The sequence below is a fragment of the Siphateles boraxobius genome, unplaced genomic scaffold (genome assembly GCF_051911475.1).
Source record: "Siphateles boraxobius isolate OS27281-9 unplaced genomic scaffold, OSU_SipBor_1 86, whole genome shotgun sequence".
NCBI classification, from domain to species: domain Eukaryota; kingdom Metazoa; phylum Chordata; class Actinopteri; order Cypriniformes; family Leuciscidae; genus Siphateles; species Siphateles boraxobius.
Window position 1 is genome coordinate 5756023 of NW_027509215.1, and position 14505 is coordinate 5770527.

Below are 14505 nucleotides of genomic sequence, written 5' to 3' on the forward strand. Positions count from 1 at the left end.
GCCTGAGATAATTTTCTGACAGTGTCTTCAGAGCTCAACTAGTTTGCTAGTTTCCCAGAATTGCAAACCAGAAACGGCTTGACCAAGACCACATAATGGCTCTCCTTGACAAAGCACAAGCAGAACAAATTTGTGCAAATCATTTGTAAAACAGCTCTTACATAAATTGTTGACAGTTTTGCAGTTGTTTTGGACAATAGCATCTGCTAAATGAATAAATGTGTAAATGCACATAAGATTGTTTTACGAGCAATTTACACAGAAATCTGCTCATGTTTAATAAATGAAGCCCAGTGATTCTAATGTTACCAATAAACTCCCACACCTGGATTTCTCTTTATCATAGGTGAAGCGAAGCAATATAATGCTTCGCGAAATATTAAGTGAAGATGACAAATGAACAACAAGGAAGAACAAAAAATGAACATCCAGTACACGAGTATATACAAGCAAGTGTTGGTTGTTAGTCGCCAGCAGCTCCAGACAAACAATGGCACTCAAAACTGTCCTGTTACTATGCTAACATTACAACAACAGCATATCTTGGTTCTGTGAAACAGCTAAACCAATGTTACTCGCATATGGAGCAGAAATAAAGCAACCTCTGCGTCCGTTTTCAGGCCTTCGCGCTTCGGTCTCCCGTTATCATCTCCGTGTAAACTTCAAAAACGTGAATCTGTGAAAACGGAGATGCACATGTGTATTACATGTTTAATTTATAGGCGCAGTTACAGTCAAGATATTTATAATGTGCACATTATTTTCTATTTCAAATACATGCTGTTCTTTTGAACCTTCTCTTCATCAAGGAAACCTGAAATAACTGTATCAGGGTTTTCACAGATTTAATTAAGCAGCACAAAGCTTTTAAACATTGATAGAAGAAATGTTTGAGCACTAAATCAGCATATTAGAATGATTTCTGAAGGATCATGTGACACAGGACTGGAGTAATGATGCTGAGAATCCAGCTTTGCCATCACAGGAATAAATTACATTTATAATATTTTAAAATAGAAAACAGTTAATACTGTTTTTACTGTATTTTTTATCAAATAGATTTAGCCTTGGTGAACATAAGAGACTAAAAATTAAATCTTACCTAATCCAATTTTTTTCTTTTTTTGACATTTAATTAAACCACATTGCCCAACACTATATGGATCTAGACCTGAGTATGCTCTTTTTCTTAAGGTAGGAGTTCATCTTCAGGGCAGGGTACAGTTTCAGTCACTGAGGTTATGGAGTTCTAGCCGGTCTCATTTCATTAGGTCTGCTGGATCAATCTTTATTCTTCTCGGACAGTATCGTGTGATAGGAATCACAGATCATGATGCGTGTATCTGAGCACAAAATATTGCAGAACCTTCAGTCTAAATAATCTGAGAAAGAGGGAATCTATGCAGTGCATTTTATATAACTTTAAATTCACATAAAGCAGAAATAATCAGTAATTAACGCCTGACCTCAATGACAAGACAATGAAAATACTTTTAAAAAGCAAGTGCTTGTTAGTGAACACAAGCACCCACAGGAGCAGGTGATTTTCTTGATGCGGTTGCACGCTCCTCTAGACATCGCAAACATAAACACACATCGGATGCCATGCTAAGACATACCGGCATATGTTGGCACAGTCCTCAGACACACTCCGGTTACAACCCTGCAGTTAACAGCTGATTCTAGATGAGCTTCAGACGACTTGAGGGCACAGTCGAATCCTAACCTTCACATTTATGAGCAAAACAATAGTGCAAAGATCTCAATGCATCATGTCATTCAAGTAAAATATCTATTCAACGTCCCAACACTACAGTTTTACAAATGAACATCAATGCAAATCAAATAACAAACCTGTTAACTATGATTGTTCTGAATTAAATGTTCTTAAGAAAATCTAAATGTTTCCTGTCCATGTAAAACTTGCTGCAATGCTCAAGTGTTGTTGGTGGTTGCTAGGGTGTTCCGGGTGGTTGCTTAGACATTACTAGGTGGTTGCTAGGGTGTTCCAGGTGGTTGCTTAGACATTACTAGGTGGTTGCTAGGTGGGTGCTTAGTAAAAAGCCACCCCCGAATCTCTAGTACCTAGATATAGATTGTCTCTATAAGAAACATAAAAAATAGTGTTTTATGGCTTATAAGTGAAATAAACAATAATAAAAACAGCAATAATAAAAATAAATTTAATAAACAAATGAATGAATAATCAAGTAAGTAAATACACAAATAAGTAAATAAACAGATGGACGAACGGACAGACAGATGGAACATTGAAGAAAGGAAGAACATTTTTGAACTCATTATTTCAACTTCTCCATCAAACATTCTCTTTATTCCACTAACTACCAAAGCACATGCTCAGGTTAGTGGGATATCATAGACAACGAGGGCTACATCAATTTTGCCTTCGAAAGCCAACCAGATGAAGGCATATCTTACTAGACAAGATTCAGATGTGCATAGATGCATCTCTATCTCCGTTTACTCTGGTTTTACACATAGCCAATAAAAGTTCCTGGATGCTTTAGTAAGAATCCCAATTCCACTGTCACCAGTTCCAAAGCAAGGTCAGGCCACATTTGTTCTTAAAACAAACACCAAATCAGAACATTATTTGGTTAAAAAAAAACACAAAAAAACAACAACAAAAAAACTGTGCAGCACCATCAGCAACAGAACATTCAACAGTTATAGAAGATACTGTCAAAAAATACCTGTTGAACTGTAAGAGGACGGACGCAGACGAGAATCACTGACACATGCTTCCCAACCTGTCCATTGTCCAGCAGGGAGCGGATCAGAGTGGGCTGGAGTCACAGGGGGATTACGCTATCATGGGGCTTAATAAAGCCGGCTCAGCCCGAGGGCTTACGGCTGCCGCCACACAGAGACGGAGAAACAAAAAGGAGGAAGATGGAAATGGTACTTACTTGTTACTGCCTGGAAAAGCTTCCCAAGTTCATTTGTAGAGTCCAAACGCAACTATAGCAAATGCAACAGTCTCTAAAGAGTGTTTTGTATAAAGTGACCGTCAGTTTGTGAATGATGAGAGGTGAAGAGATAGCAGACGCCCATCATACTCCACCCTAAAAACAAAGGGATGCTGATCCATGTGAATGAAGGATGTAAAAGTATAACGGTGTTGACGACAGACAGGAAGAAGGGAAAAAAGGGGGAGGGAAGGGGGAAAAGGATATTTGGAAGGGGGGAAAGAAAAGGAAAAAATAGGATACGGCAGCCAATTAAAGAAAACAACACAACACAAGTAAAGAAACGATAAAATTCCAATAGTGTCCTAATCCAAAGAATATTCCAGGAGGAGTGGTCACTGAAAATCCACAGGTGGCAATCCTCTGAATATCCTGTTCAGTTAACAACTCCAGAGTGAGTCAGGCTAGTGCACATGCTCACACACTCGATCAGAGGTAACCTCAACCAGTGGACTCCATGTATGGCCTGAGAACTGAGTCCTACAGGGGAATCTGCCATAAATAGACTGTGGGGGGTTGAGAGACCCAGGGATTGAATCAGCTGTTAGATCAACAACCTCACCAGACTACCAGAGATAGACACACACATGGATCAGACGGAATGCATACGTGTAGGGATGGATGAACTGAAATATCAATACTTCAGATATGATCACATAAAACATTGATCCTTTGATCATCGAAGCATTTTGTTAAACTGTATTAAATTATTTAGCAATAAAATCAATGTGCATCATCAGTTGCAAGCAGCTAACAGTGAGTGTAGAATTTATTCAAATGGAATTGTGCAAGATTTGTTGTAAGTTTATTATGATAAAAAGATTAAAAAATAGTTAATCAATTTTACAAAATTAAAATCAATGTGCTTCATGTTTCAAAGAGCAAATGGTGTAGCATTTATTAATTTTGCAATTTTTCTTGTGATCATTTCAATTAAAAGTGGTTATACTTTAAAAAGTAGTAAGTTAATGAATTCAGCATTAAAATTAATTTACATCATAAGTTGCAAAGAGCAAACTGGTAGCCTATTTATTTAAATTGAATTATGCAACATTTGTTGTAAGCTTATTTCAAAGAAAAGTGGTTAAAATAGCTATAATAATATAAATCATAGACAATTAAAGGTGCAATGTGTAATATTTCTGAGGATCTATTGACAGAAATGCAATATAAGATCCATAACTATGTTTTCACTGGTGTATAATGACCTTGCATAATGAACCGTAATGTTTTTATTACCTTAGAATGAGACATTATATCTCGATAACCGCAGGCAACCCCTTCTATGGAGGTCGACATATTGTGTCGTCATATTTCTACCGTAGCCGACAGTGAACACACAGCGCTACAGAGCGCGTTTAGTCATTACCTTGGGAAATAAGTTTTCAGTGGTGTATAAAGACCTTACTTAATGCACCGTTATATTTGTATTACCTTAGAATGAGCAGTTTCTATCTACATACACCGCGGGTTCCCTTACATTGAAATGCGCCAACATATTTCTACAGTAGCCCTAAACGGACAAACGCGTATCGTTACTATGTTGCTCTTTGTGCAAGGAAGCAAGCTTATTTCAGCGAATAAAACACTGACACAATGATGAACAAGTAACAATAATATTCGCAATAACAGTTTTACTGAATAATTAAGTAAACATTATTTCTTAATTTATCCTTGTAAAGAAACCTCATTGCTCAAACTGGCTACTCTCTGCTGTCTCAAACGATGACATATTTTCCTGTCGGCCACCATAACTTTTGTTGGTTGCAATTCGTAACCTAACCAGTAGATGCCGCTAAAAATCACACACTGCACCTTTAATTATTTTCCTTTGAAATTAATGTGCGGCTTACATTACAAGTAAAGCATTTATTAAAATGCAATTGTGCAATATTCTTGCAAGTTCATTTCAATTAAAAATGTTGAGAAATTATACACATGTTTGCTAATTTGCAATTTAGAAATTATGTATTGTGACAAAAATAATGGGTTTCAATTAATGTTTATAAAAACCTTTTTTTCTCATCAGAAAAATTACACACAAAAAAACTGAATAACAATATTGCATCAAATGGAAAAAAGAGGACAAGGGACCATAGCTGTATTAACTATATTAATGTAGTCTCTTTGGCCTTGAGTGTGGCAGTGAATGCAGACTCATTGCCAGAGCAGATCAGGCTGCAGGTGGGCACTGAGCCCCGCTGGGTGATCTGAACCTCAGCTCTGAACAACTTTTATGACCAATGTGGATTTCTGACTAGCACATGATCACGCTGCCACAGTGTCACTTTCATACACACTCGACCTGTACAAGCTCATGACAAACTTACGAAACACCCTTAAATGTTTGTCTCGTCAAAAACGGCAAAGGATGGCATCTGTTTGTGAATTTTATCTTTGCACAACTTTATCCAAATTAAGACTCATGCCAAGGTAAACTTTTATTTCCAGGGATCTCATAATTATAAACTCAAAATTATGTCTAAAAAGAAAACACAAGCATCCTTTTACTTTCTAACCTAACTAAACACACCTTATTCCGACATATGGGTGAATTTCACAAAACCTGTCATATTTATGGAATGCTAAAGCTGACTTAATTAAAAATAAATAAATACATAAATAAATATACGAATAAATGTAAAAAAGCAAAAATACATAAATAAATACATAAATAAATATACAAAGATATGTAAAAAAGTTCAAATAAATGAGTATTTATACTTTTATTTCCTTATTTATGTATAATTGTATTTTTTCACACATTTATTTATTTATTTATACATTTATTCATTTATTTATTTCCACTTTTATTTATTTCCACATTCATTTATTTATATGTTTTTATGTCTACATTTATTTATTTTCACATTTATTTATTTCTACATTTATTTATTTCCGCATTTATTTATTTCTACATTTATTTATTTCTACATTTCTTTGTCCGTATGCTAATGAGGGGGGCGTGTTTTACCTCAGACATCAGCAATCGAGCTTAGAGTGGCAGTGCTGAAGCTTTGAGGCCACAGTGACACCTTGTGGTGTGTGACCAAACGAAACGCAAGAGGTCTGGAACAATATCACATTTTAAGTCATGTATATCACCCTAACTGTATGTAGGGTAGGCTATATAGGGTTAACACATATAGCACACATGAACAGAAACTGCACTTCAACGGGTCTGATAGCAGACACTTGGACATGGAAGCGCATGAAAGTATTCACTATTAATAACAATGTGAATTGTTATTAAATAGGTAGAGAGTAAAAGTCGTTATGAGATTAATGTTAAAAATAAATGAATATAGAAATATGAAATGATGGAATCAATTAAATTTTATGTTTAAATATGAAACTAAAAAGTAAGTCACTGTCTTAAAACGAGTGAGTCATATCATTAATCTCATAACGACTTTTAAGCAATTGTAATTGCAGTGTAAAAGCATTCTCCTCTGTATTAAGATTTTGACTTTTAATGGCTTTTGTTAATTTTATTTAACTGATAACAGCATAGTGCCTTATTATAATTATAACTGAGTAGTTTATCGATTAATATTAAAAACTTGACATATAGGCTATGATCATGTATAGCCTTCCTATTTAATAAGGTTTGGGTAGATATAAAATCAATTTATAGGGGGAAATATCACCACGACCATGCATGGGCACGACAGGTGCTGTTTGAATGGGCATGATGATGTTTCTGTCCTCCACTGCATGGGGTGAGATGCGTGGCTCACTAAAGCTGCGTTTACATGAGCCCTTTTGTTTGATTTAAGAATAATTCCAAATTGATGACTTGTGATTAATCAGTATCTTAGAGCAGCATCTACGAAATATGGGTTGTGTTTTAAGCATTTGAATTGTCACCTGTTATGCATACGAAATTATGAAACGCGAATGTAAACCGTGTATTGAGTCGCGTTTCAAACTCGTTGATCAATATGCTTGCGTAGGAGTCAGTGAAATTTGCGCTGGTTTCTCTCCGCGTTCTGCGCTGGTGTGCGAGTCTCATCGACAATAAACGCAAGCTCTTATCAGCCCTATCTACCGCGTTTACATTGTTGTTAATAGTGGATAACAACAATAGTTTCATGTGCTTCCATGTCCAAGTGTCTGCTATCAGACCCGTTGAAGTGCAGTTTCACCTCATGTGTGCTATGTGTGTTAACCCTATATAGCCTACCATGCACTGCACTACAGTTAGGGTGATATACATGACTTAAAATGTGATATTGTCCGCACACCTCTTGCGTTTAGTTTGGTCACACACCACAAGGGGTCACTGTGGCCTCAAAGCTTCAGCACTGCCACTCTAAGCTCGATTGCTGATGTCTGAGGTAAAACACGCCCCCCTCATTAGCATACGGAAAAAAAAATGCAGAAATAAATAAATGTATAAATAAATAAATGTATAAATAAATAAATGTAGACATAAAAACATATATACATAAATTAATGTGGAAATAAATAAAAGTGGAAATAAATAAATGAATAAATGTATAAATAAAAATATAAAATGTGTGAAAAAATACAATTATACATAAGGATATAAAAGTATAAATACTCATTTATTTGTACTTTTTTACATTTCTTTGTATATTTATTTATGTATTTATTTATGTTTTTTTGCTTTTTAACATTTATTCGTATATTTATTTATGTATTTATTTATGTTTTTTTTTTTGCTGTTTTACATTTATTCGTATTTTTATTTATGTATTTATTTATTTTTAATTAAGTAAGCTTTGGCATTCCAAACATATTTGAGACCAATGATGATTTAAATAAAAGTATTATAGCATTTTAAAGAGTAAAGAAAATCACTACTGAGAATATAATTAGCAAGCATATACAAAATATCTTATTGATTTTCTGCAGAAATGTATGTTGTATTAAAATTCACCCATTCAGGGAAAAACTTCAACCACTTAAAAAGTTGCATGGCAACAGATAGATGGGGTAACAAGTGACTGTATCTAGAAAGTCCTATGAAAAAAAATGTAAATGATGGAACAAGTCCCTTCCAAACACACTGTACACTAAGGAAGAGAGTCATCTGCTGGACAAATCATGCTATGACAATAATTAATTGCAATGATCTTGAGGTGAAGACTTTAAAGGTAAAAAATGAAAGATATAAAAATATTGTTAATTGTGCAATCAGTAAGTTTTCCTCATTAAATAACCCTATTTTTCCAGTTATGGATTAAATTAATCGTATGTCAAAGACACTTGTGCATACATAGGGCGTTTATTAAACTTCTAGGCATTCATATGCAAAAGCCAAATTTTGATTTGCAACCCAAAATCGTTGTCTTTGACGATAATTGGTAGTGAAGCTGTTCCTTGTGTTTAAAACAGTAATGCATCAAACTGTAGCACACAGGGTTGCGTTTCACAAAAGTATTGTAAGCCTAATCAACATAGAACCATTGCCATCAACGCTCTCTGATCAACTTAGCTCACAATGCTTTTGAGCAATGCAGCCCCGTACCAAGAGCACCGGGGTCACGGAGTGTAAACTGAGACACTTATTCACTTGTCAAGGGCCGGCTTCAATCACAGGGTCAAAGTGTTAGTCTTCATGAGCTTTATCCATGTCCACACATGCAGCATGGGACCAGGCAGAGGAAAGCTGATTATTGCCTCTATGGACTTCAAATGTAAACACACTAGAGACAGACCACATACTGCACTCATTCAAGCGGTTTAACTTCAGCTGCTTGGACAGAAAGCACCAAAATGCATGTGCAGTATTAAGTTTTATTTGTTCGGCCTGGTCATGTGCACCCAAACACACATACACACACATACTGTACTGTATGTCCACAAGCAATATGGCCGTTTTTCTAATGCGCTTATAAGATTATAAAATAAGGCATTTATAAGCAGAAGTATAAGGACGTTTTTGTTTGAATTTAAACAGCACATAGGCTACTTAAATATCATTACTGTAAATCTATAACCTTAATGAACTTTATACAAACAAATAAAGATCTATGTACTATGGTACTAATGTTTTTTGTTCCAACGGTCCAAATGCAACATCAACGCAAAAACAGTTCTAAAATATTTTTGTGAAAATTTAATTTCAACACCTTCTGTCAATTACTATTAAATTGAGTTAGGCCTATATTATATATACCCTGCTATATAGACTATATATTAAATCATGAAAACTCATAGGCTATGTGACCCTGGATGACAAAACCAATCTTATGGGTCATTTTTTTTAAATTGAGACTTATACATCACATGAAAGCTGAATAAATACGCTTTCCATTGATGTATGGTTTGTTAGGATAGGATAATATTTGGCGGAGATACAACTATTTGAAAATATGGAATCTGAGGGAGCAGAAAAATCGAAACATTGAGAGGTAAAGTTGTCCATTTATGTACCGCGATTGTGCTGCATTCACTCACAAAAATAAATGTTTTATACATTTACGGTAGGGAAATTACAAAATATCTTCATGGAACATGATCTTTCCTTAATATCATAATGATTTTTGGCATAAAAGAAAAATTGATGATTTTGACCCATACAATGTATTGTTGGCTAATGCCACAATATACCCGTGCTAAGACTGGTTTTGTGATCCAGGGTCACATATCAGCATCAGTAATTTCCTCATCTGAAGTGCTGAAAGTCATCTCTGGCTGGAAGTTATCATTTGCAAGTCCAGAATCTGTCAATGCAACTTTTTGACAACTCAGTCACCAAGATAACCTTACAAAGCCTTAGATAAGTCCACAAACTAATTCAACAATGAAACATGGTTTGTTTAAAGTTAACATCAACACTAAATACTATGTCCTGGAGTTTGTTTCTCACATAAAGAGAATAAGCTCTACCGTGCCTAAAGTTTTTTTTTTTTAACGTTTTTAAACAATAATAAACACCTCATAAATATTACAAAAACTTTCAATTTGCACTCAAGTACCAAATAACGTTGCAAAAGCGATATTAAATGGGTATTCTTACCTTTTGAATTCTTACTTCTACTTTACACTTTATCTCGTGTTTTTGGGGAAGTTTATATTGAAGATATAAACTACTTCAAGTTTATATGAAGATATAAACTACTTCAATCCCGCAGGATCTAAGCGTTTGGTGGCATTAATGCCGATAAACACGAGCTCGAGATTTCCTGTGAAATCAACCAATGACAGAACAACATCATTGCAATTGGTAGAAGCCGGGGCTATGGTTGTCACGGGGATAGCTAGTCAAAGGACCAATTGGTTAATAATAATCTTCTTTTGGTAAACTTGTAAATTCAAATGGTCATTTGTTTTCTTATCCTGAATTCTTAACTAAATTTTGTACTCCTGTCACATCACGAGACTTTGCCATAGTGATGGATGCCATCCCTAGTGGTGCTATTGCACTTTTTTTTTTATCTAATCCCTCTTTTAGGAATAGGAAGATTAGACAACTTTTTCAGAATGATTTTATTACTGTCCCTTCTGTAATATCATATTGGAGTAATTGTTTTAATGATATTCCTTGGAAGAAAGTGGGTCTCTATCCAACAAATGTTGAATCACTAATAAGGTTAAAGAGGTATCATTCAAGTTTTTACATCGACTTTACCCAGTCAATCTTTATAACAATTTTTTTTTTCCTGACTTGGATCCCCTATGCTTCTTCTGTGGAGTGGAAGATGAGTCTATACCTCACCTTTTTGGGATTGTGTTTATGTAGCTACTTTTTGGAAGACATTGTCTGTTTGCACGTGCTTCTTTATTAGTCAATTTTTATTTGCCGTTTAAGGATGTCTTATTTGGATTTAATAACTCTGACAAGAATCTAAAAGACAAGTATTTTCAAATAAATCTGTTTATTTTTCTAGCCAAGTTTTTTTGTAGACAAGTGTAAATTTTTGCATGGCAAACCTCTTTTTATTATTTATTGGCAAAGACCTGAAATGTTATTTGGGTACTATCTCTTCTTTCAACAATGCCAAAGCTTTAAAGTCTGTTACATTGTGCACAAAAAATAATATTTATAATAATTTATTTTAAATTATATGTTACCTCTGGCTCAAATGTTTCACTTTTTCGACTTGTTTTTTACTTTACTTTACTTTGTGTCTTTTTTGTCTACTGTTTATAATTATATTATTGTTGTTTAATTCTGTTTTGAGATGTAACAATGTATGTGCTGTTATATTTGTTCAATAAAAATAATAATAATAAAAAGGGCCGATTGGGTCTTTTTCAAAGTATGTAACAGAGTTTAAATAATGCTGTTAAATTCATGCTTTAATTGGGAAAACTGGGCATTGGCTGTTGCGTCACTCGCATTTGCGTGCGTGATTCTGGTGGCGGAGCTACGTCGCCACCAGCAGAGGTTTGCGCATTCCCTCGGGGGCTGCACGGAGGGGAGGAGTGAAAAAAACGCAGGCAAGCCGGACATTTCTCTCTTCTCGTAGAGGATCTGACACCTATTTGACTCGACTGACAGAACTAGGAACTGACAGACAAAAGAAGTAAACGTGTGTGTAATAGGCCTATAAAAGACCAACCTTGCACTTGAAAACAATCTAAACTATTTTTTTATGACGCAGAGCTTATTGATGCGATTTAACAGCAGCAGAGATGTGAGGCTTGTTTTAGATAAGAAAAATCTCATGCGATAAATTTTTCGTCCACTTTTAACGTGTTAAAATATTTAACGCATCATTCGTTCTTTCTGTCATCCATTAGCTAGGGCTATATGATCTAGCTCTTATTCACGCAAATGCTTTTAAATTCATTCACGCGCGACAAGACAAAAGAGAACGCGCTGTCAGTGAATGTCCTCCTGACACACACACACACACACACACAGAAAGACGCGCGCCAGTATCAAGTTATCTTTCAGGCTTGAATGAACAATAACACACACATTTATGCCACATTAATGTCCGTTTTGTGCAGTATCCTCACAAGAACAGTCTTAAATGAGTAAAATAAAATCTTAAATGGAAGTAAAGAGTAGCCTAGTGAGAGAATGAGATGCGTGAAGTGGCAGATCTTAAAGTGACAGCAGCCACTAATTCTCTGTCAGTAAAGTTAACGAAAAAACAATGGGAACAGAGAAAAGAGACATGGAGACATCAGCAGCTATCTTAATATCAGTGATACTGGCCCTCATTCATAAAAAGATTCCATTAACATACAGCTGAAAATAAATGGTTCCATTGAAGATAAGTCCGTCTGTGCAGTTTCTCTCAGTTTTCTCTTCAGTATCGCAAGTACCTTGCTCGCGGACCCGGCCCCTGGCGACAAACTAAGTGATTTCGCAGGATACTTGCAAGGGCCCCAGTGGCTGCACTGTCTGTAGTTACGCCCCTGATGTCATCATCAGCGCCTAGAACCAACCATGAGAAATATTCAGTGATCTGAAGTGTAATAACTTTTTTTTTTTTTGAAAACTTTTTTTTCAATCATGCAAATGAATGCATTACTTTATCTAAAAGGTCCTAAGGACATTTAAATACCAGTCAAATTGTGTCTGATGTGTCACTGATGTGTAAACTGACATGACATAGTGGCTATACATGTTTTTTATTAATATAATCACAATCACGTGTGTCACAGTGTATTTAGTGACAGAGAACAGAGTCTGAGAAAGTCAAGAGTTTGTGTGTGTCTGTGTATTGTATCTGTTGAAGATTTTAGCACTTTTCTCTAGCCAGGCGCACATTGAGCTGCCAGTTGGACCCAAATGTTGGCAAAATTTATTATCAATGGATCACAACGTTGGCTCAACATTTCATGAATGTATCGGGCCAGTAGAGCACTTTATGAATGAAACAAAATCTTCTCAGCTTGCACAGTCAAGACTTGGAGGATGTCCATCTATATTTTTTTTCTCTTTTCAGTACGCTACACATGGACAAAAACACATTAATAGGCTATATTTATTGCACTTTTAAAATCATTAACATACTGTAACCTCAAACTTTTAATAATTTTCTACACTGTATTGTCTTATGATTTAAAACCCAGCCAACTTCTATTTGTGAAGAACTATTCTATTTGCAATGCTTAAAAACATTCTATAAACCAATAAAGCCATTCGTTTTTTTGTTTTTTAAATGTTTCTTACTCAACACTAATTAGTCAGTTACTTTGTCTAAGGGTTTTGAAACATATCAGTACACCATCCCTCTTCTCAAAATTGCACATTAAAGGGTAGAGAAGAAAAAACATATTCAGTATATTTTTTAATGTAAAATGTCATATTTAAATAAGATTTTAACCCATGAAATTACTAAATACACAAAAATATGGTATACTTAAGAATAACACTATTAGAAATTAAATTACATTATTTAAAACAGTTATAAATTCAAATTGAATACATGCTTTTGGCCTTGTTCAACATATGCAAATTATTGACTTCAGAATATGAACTTTAATAAAGAGGGATAACTCCATAGTTATGCAGATCATATTCAGATATATATAATCACAGCAATTAAATTGTAGAAAATGTTTATTAAATTTGATTTTTTTTATCCTTATGTCACATATTTACATTTCAAATGCCTAAAACATTTACAAACATGGAACCAAACAATTATGTATGCAAACCATGATATCCAGAAATGTCCAATGATTTAAAAAAATTTAACCCATGACACTCTTGGCATGAAAATGCAACAGCTTGTGTTTTCAAAACAGACAGTGTTATCATTACGACTCCCGTTACAAATGAAAATAAAAACAGTACGATTCAGTGGCTTTTTCACATTGAACTCACTCTGAATGCTACAATGGCAAAAATGCTACATAGTTCATGAAAACAGTTTGAAATCATATAACAGTTATGGCCTTTTTCAGTGAAGTAGGGAACAGATCCTGTCAGTGTGCTACACATCTTACTTTCAATCCAAACGTTAGCTTTTCGTACTTGCAAAGAAAGAAAGAAATATTTGGCTGTGATCTAAAGACTGTTTACTTATTGATTAATTTATCATTTCTTTATAGAAAAACATTGGTACGAGCTCATGATGATAACAGTACATGATTCTGAATGGAAGACGTACAAATGCTCAAATAAAATAAGGCCACATTTAGCTTTGAACGGAATCAAGATCAAACAAAGTCACTTTTAATGTTGCAATTTCCTTGCTGTATGCACTTTACTGTAACAAGTTTCTAGGCAGCTGTGAATGGATGCACTAAATTTATTGATGTTTATATAAACTGAATGAACATTACAACTATACAAAGCGTCAAATATCAGCTGTGGGCCTTTTTCACTTTACTACAGCCTTTACTACAAACTCAAAAAGCAAAATCCTGTAATTCATGTCCAATGTTCACAAAGAGGGCCCCTAAAATTCGAGAAGCCAAAATGGGACATGCTGCAGGTCTCATTCTCTCTCTTAAATTTGCCCATCAATTTTTTTTCTTTTTTCTTTAAGCACTAGAAAATTATATCATTTTCTTATCATTCTATACAGCAACATAATACTGCCAACTTGATCCAAGAGCGAAGAAATTAATTATT

General features: G+C 34.7%; 1 protein-coding gene across 9 annotated transcripts in view; it reads right to left on the bottom strand.

Annotated features, from left to right (window-relative positions):
• Positions 1 to 10020, bottom strand: part of svilb (supervillin b) — an 81233-nt gene extending 71213 nt beyond the window's left edge. For 3 of the 9 annotated variants that reach the window (XM_077222291.1, XM_077222288.1, XM_077222282.1), the window contains exon 1: positions 2931 to 3391. The gene's annotated coding sequence lies outside the window, so the exon portion shown is untranslated. Of the gene's footprint in view, positions 1 to 1619; positions 1727 to 2714; positions 2802 to 2930; positions 3485 to 9981 lie in introns of those variants that run through there. The other 6 variants (XM_077222287.1, XM_077222286.1, XM_077222283.1 and 3 more) reach the window with 5 other exon arrangements.
• Between the last annotated feature and the right edge of the window lie 4485 nt (positions 10021 to 14505).